Below are 6,254 nucleotides of genomic sequence, written 5' to 3' on the forward strand. Positions count from 1 at the left end.
GACAAACCAAGGGCCCAGGCTCCGAGTCCCAGGCACGAGCGGCGAAGCCTGGGCTGTGATCTTCCTCTGGGTGCACCCCGGGGGTCCTCGTCCAGGCAGCACCTCGCACGCGAGGCCACTGTGGATGCACACCGTGGAACAGCAGTGACTGGGGCAGCCCCACGGCCACACAGTCACTGTGAACACCCAGACCCACAGCTCTCGGGAAATACATGAGTCCCAGCCTCCCCCTCCAAGCCTCTGATCACAAAGTTGCTGCCATTGATCACTTTGTAACCTTGCACTGTGTGTCGGCTCCTTTGCAAGGGCAGAAGCCGCAAATAACAAGGAGCAACAGTGTCATCATTTCACAGCGCAAGGAGCTGAGGTTCAGCTTGGTACACGTCTAGCACCCAGCCAGCAGGGGGCAGAGGCAGGACTCAAACCCCACACACCAGGCTCCCAGGCTCCCAGGTCCCCAGGCCCACTATGTTAGCACTGCTTTCCCAGTTCTCCAAGCCATGCGCTTCGTTTTACAGCTCAGGCCCTGGGAGAGGATGCTGAATCACCCAAGGCCACGCAGGTGTTGGGAGCAGTTCAGGGCATGAGCCCAGGCCCCGGACCCACGGACTGTCGCCGTGTTCACAGTTAACACCCAGGCTTCCATGACACGCCGGCTCTGCCTGCACGTGCTGCTCAAGTCCCAGCATCTCCCCCTCTCAGTCCACCCAGGAGCCCTGGCTGGGGCTGGGGAGCTGCGCTCTGATGAGTCGCCCTGGGAGACCCCTGGGTGACAAGCTTCCTGTGACACCTGGATGGGGATGTGCAGATTGAGCCAGCAGGGGGCGCACCTCCCACGAGCCACGAGCTCCCCCACAAGCCCAGCCCCCAGCGCGCGGCCCCCGCCGGCGGGAGTGGTCCAGAAAAAGGGGAGAGGAACAATGAGGTGATTGATGCAAATGTTCCATGAAAGACAAATTGTTCGGATGCGGCGCATTCCGGGCTCCAGCCAAACGCCCAGGCTGTGCGGAATGTCAAGGAAAAGCTGAGTCTATCTGGGCTGTCCGGCGGCGGCGGCGGGGCCCCTAGGCCTCCTGGACCCGGCTTCCCGGAGTGAGCCGCAACTCCCTTCCCTGGAATGCTGCAGGCGGGGCTGGCGCTCCCAGCGGAAGAGGATGCACCAGGTGGGGTGGCGAATGAGCCCCTGACTCTCATTCTCCAGACGACCTACCCTGCCGGGAATCCAGGGAGCCACAGATACACTGCTGTGACGTCCCTCCCCTCCCCACCCTGGGGCAGGTATGAACCCAGGCGCTCCCTTTGGCTCCTTGGGTGGCCCCAGGTAAAGCCGCATCTCTTTGAACCTCTGTTTTCTCATCTGGAAAATGGGGGTAATTGTCCCTGGCGTTTATAACCCAGGGGATCGTTGTGAAGATCAAATGAGAAAGGTCTGGAAACCTCGCATCTCCCTTCCTTTCTGCTCCAAGGACGCTGTTCCCCAAGCTCCACCAGGAGCCGCCCCCTGCCTCTCCCAGACTCCAGATGTCCCGCACTTGCCCCCTAGGCCTCCCCGGGCTCCCTGGAGACCTCCAGGTGACCCGGGCTCCCAGCCTCCCTCCCACCCCAGGATCTCAACTTCCCACCACCCCCCAAGGCCAGGGTGGGTGGAGCAGGATCTGAAGCCTGCACAAGGGCTCCTTGTCCTGCTGGGCAGCCTGGCACCGTCCATCCTGTCCCGAGGAAGCTCTGGGACTATTGTCTTTCTGTTGTGGGGGGGAGGGGCAGACACGGCCCATCAGAGCCACACCAGAGTGACCAGGCTAGCCTTGACCCCCAGGTCCCCACCCTCCCTCCACCCCCCAGTGACCCGGGTCTCTACCGGGGGTGCTGATCTATGGCCTTGGGGGCTGGCAAATGTCCTTGTTAAGGTGACCCTGCCCCTTAGCTCAGTTTCCATCCATAGTCAGCACCCCATCCTAGTCCAGTTCCTTTGCCGTCTTTGTTAATTACCTAGAGGTGGGGGGGGGGGGGCGGTGGCTTGGAAGTTCTTGTCCTCACACAAGGAAGAGCTGAGACGTGAGACAGAGTAGTGGTAAGCGAGGTGGCCGAGTCAGCAGAGAAATCACAGTGAAAGAAGCACGCTCACCAGGCCAGGCAGGCTCTCAGCAAAGGACTGAGCCCAGGCCTGGGGCTTTTGTGGGTACCACTGGGGCCCTCCATTTCTCCTCCCCTTCCTCTCTGGGATGTCACTGGGCGGAGGGCTTCCAGGCCATGGTGGAGTGAATGACATTCCTCCCACAACTTCAGAGTGGATCTAATAGCCCCCTTGGTGCAGAGTGGGGAAGTCTCCCTAAGCTGCCCCAGATGGGGTTGGAACACACCCACCAAGGCTATTGGACAAAACTCTCAATATGCAAGTGCTGGCCGGCTTCCATATCTCCTTCATTCAACCACACAAAAATGCCCATTTTCTTCAGCCCCTCTTACACACACAGGCTAACGTCTACCTAATTCCCGCACCATTCTCCCCTCAAGAGAAGTAACCGTACCCGTAAGACCTGGATTGCCTCGGAGCCGATGTGTGGGCACAGAGCTGCTGTGGATCTTCTCTTGCTGCCTGGCCTCTAGCATTTGGGGTGGCCTTGGAGAAGACCATCCTGTGTGGTCCAGCTGGCTGGTCACACTGCCCTGCCTCATGACCGTCTGCAGCCAGAGGCCTGTGTTCTTTCGAGAAGAAACGTACAAGACCATTAAAGACACATGGTCCAAAGAGAAGTAAGAGTAGGAAGCTATAGGGCCAAGGAGATACAACAGCCAGGATGTCCGTGACCCAGAAATGCCATACTTGTCCAACCTGGTCCTGGAACTGGACCTGGAGCCAGCCTGGTCCTTACCCAAGGCGTGGTGGACATGGTTTGTCCTTGTCCAATTTGACCCAAGATACGCCATTTTTGGAGCATGGCACGGACACCCCCAGGCATCGCGAGCCTGAGGCCTGACTGCTGGAAGTACTGGGTGTAGCAGCCCTCGTGGCAGAGCCCAGCCCTGCGAGCATTTTCACTGGGTAAAGGCTCCGTTTTGTTCTCATTCCCAATGGAGGGGCCCCTGTCTAGCTTGTTCTTGACAGCCCTGATCTAAGGGATGTGTTATTTTCCTGTTCCTAGGGATCCACAACCTATTAGAAAAACATCAGAGGGGCTGGCACTGTGGCGCAGTAGTTTAATCCTCCTCCTGCAGTGCCAGCATCCCATATGGGCGCCGGTTCTAGTCCCGGCTGCTCCCCTTCTGATCCAGCTCTCTGCTGTGGCCTAGGAAAGCAGTAGAAGATAGCCCAAGCACTTGGGCCCCTGCACCTGTGTGGAAGACCCAGAGGAGGCTCCTGGCTCCTGGCTTTGGATCAGCTCAGCTCCGGCCATTGCGGCCATTTAGGGAATAGCCCAGCAGATGGAAGACCTCTCTCTCTGTCTCTGCCTCTGTCTGTAACTCCGCCTCTCAAAAAAGTAAATAAAATCTTAAAAAGACAGAAAGAACAAAAGAAAGACAGGAGGGAGCCTTCAGATTGTAGGGGTAGGAACTTGCTGCATGGCCTGTGTCTTCTCTGCTGGTCTTCCCTCCCCAGGGGTGAGGGTGAGCCCCAGATAATGGGTTTCCTGCAGGACTAGCTGCGCTTTCTCCTTGGACACCCAGCAGCCGTGATCTGCTAGGAAGTTAAGGGTGGTGCTTAAGTCCCCAAGACTCCGGGAGCAGATGAGCAAGTCTCTCCCTACTGGGTTCACCCCCGCCCTCCGTCAACAGGAAATGAGCCACCTGCGACCAAGTGCTGAGAATGCATCCTACCAGTGACCCATGCAGTGATAAAGGTCGGCTCCCACCTGAAAGAGAAGAGAGGAGAGCCTGTGGCAGGTGTCTCCGCCATGCACCTGCCTCCACCTCGCTACGCATGAGAAGACCTTCACGCCGGTTCTTCCATGGGCTTCTGGATCTCCACTGTGTAGCTCTGGGTTATGTATGGGCCACCCAAGAGTTTCCGGGCTTACCTAGTGTTACCATGTAACCCACAGATGTGTCCACCGCATAACCTGGCCAGCTAGCCCTGGAATCCACCACGTAACCTATCTCCGGCCATCTCCAACTCTTTTCAGAACCTTTCCTCTCTTTTGGCTGGACTCTCTTTTTTGACCCAGTTTTTAACCTGGAAATGCCTGGCCACTTAATGTCCAGCTGCCCCAAGCCCTTGTCAGTCCCCCTTAAAGCTCTGGCCTGCTTGCTGAGACTGCTGGCTCCGGCAGAGTCAAAGAACCTGCTTATCTTTTTTTTTTTTCCTTTCTCTTCAGCAGGCTGTGGCTGGAAAGATACGTGCTTGTGCCTCTCGCATGCCTGCCAGGCAGCTTCCTGTCCCTGATGCGGGCGCCCTGCCCAGGGGTACAGATTCCCCATGTGTGCATCACCCCAACCCCTATGTGGACCACATTCCATCCCCCAGGGGCTTAACCCTTAGTACCGGAACGTGCAAGGGATGTGCAAGGGATGGGCGAAGGATTGCGAGCAGGGGTGGGGGTGTAGCCCAGAGGGCAGCCAGCTCCCTGTCTCAGCCCAGACCGGCGTGGTCAGATGCTAGCTTAGATGGAGAGAGCATCGGTCCTCGATACCCTCACCATTGGGCAACCAACAGAACGCATGGGGCAGGCTACCTGCGATGCAGCCAGGGCGGGGGGAGGGGTCTGCTCTGAACCACGCTCCCTCGGCCCTGGAGCATAACATATCAGACCTTTCTACAAGTACAACATAAGTCTGACATCATTTTGCAACGTTGCCATGCGCCTTACACAATCTCAATGAACTCCGCTATTATCTCTCCAAGACGAGAATTTCGCCTTGAGAATTCCAGGGATCCGCCTGGAAGCCGCCAAGTCAGAAGGCTCAGGTTGAAACGTGAAAGAACCGTCAGCGGTTTAAACCATTTGGTCAAAATAGAGGCCATAACCCATTCAAGCTGAGCATTTTAACCAAAGCTGTGGGCCAGATCTAAGCTGGGTGAAAGTGATCACTCAAACATTTAAAACAGGCAGATGACGTTATCTCCTTTAGAACTCAGTGCTCGCCAGCAGTCGATACTCACTAACAGAAAACATGAGGAACTTCCCCCAGACCAACAGAGGCCTCCCTGCTGAGATCAGTTCAGAAAACACGGAGAAGCCTTGACTTACCGGGTTCTAGTCCCGGTCGGGGCACCGATCCTGTCCTGGTTGCCCCTCTTCCAGGCCAGCTCTCTGCTGTGGCCAGGGAGTGCAGTGGAGGATGGCCCAAGTGTTTGGGCTCTGCACCCCATGGGAGACCAGGATAAGCACCTGGCTCCTGCCATCGGAACAGCGCGGTGCGCCGGCCGCAGCGCGCTACCGCGGCGGCCATTAGAGGGTGAACCAACGGCAAAGGAAGACCTTTCTCTCTGTCTCTCTCTCTCTCTCACTGTCCACTCTGCCTGTCAAAAATAAAAAAAATAATAATAATAATAAAAAAAAAAAAGGGAGAGCACGAGACATCAGCATCTGAACCCACTACAAGGAGGTAGGGAATTAGGATGTCTGGTTATCTGGACTTCTAAGATAGGAGCTCACTTTAAAATAATCTTCTAATCTCAACCATCCTTATCGTGCATGTTCGACTTCCACAAACCTTTTACAAAATATTTAGTTCTTCAGTTCCTCTTTCTATCCAAAAATTCTTTCTTCACCTTCATCACCAAGAATGCCTTGCCCTGCTTCTAACTTCCTCCACACCTTTTTTCCTGCCTACTGGGTCCCTCAGTCCACATCCTAAATAGTCCTCTACCTCCTCTATGTTAAAAGAATAACGTCTTTTAAAAGAACACACAGGACCAGTGTAGCAGTGTTGAGAGACCAGCTTTTCATGGCTGTCATGGTGTAGTGGGTTAAGCCACTGCCTAAAATGCCAGCATCCCCTATGGGCTTGGGTTCGAGTCCCAGCTCCCTGCGAATGCGCCTGGGAAAGCAGCAGAAGATGCCCAAGTGCTTGGGCCCCTGCACCCATGTGGGAGATCCGGAAGAAGCTCCTGGCTCTGGCTTCAGCCTGGCCCAGCCCTAACCATTGTGGCCATCTGGGGAGTGAACCAGGGGATGAAAGATTTCTCTCTCTCTGTACCTCTGCCTTTCAAATAAATAAATTAAAATATATATATATATATCCTGTGTGTTCTTTTTTCAAAGAAAAAAAAGTATTTATTTATTTCACCCGCTGGTTCTCTTCTCAAGCCAGGA

This window comes from Lepus europaeus, chromosome 14 (genome assembly GCF_033115175.1).
Source record: "Lepus europaeus isolate LE1 chromosome 14, mLepTim1.pri, whole genome shotgun sequence".
NCBI classification, from domain to species: Eukaryota; Metazoa; Chordata; class Mammalia; order Lagomorpha; family Leporidae; genus Lepus; species Lepus europaeus.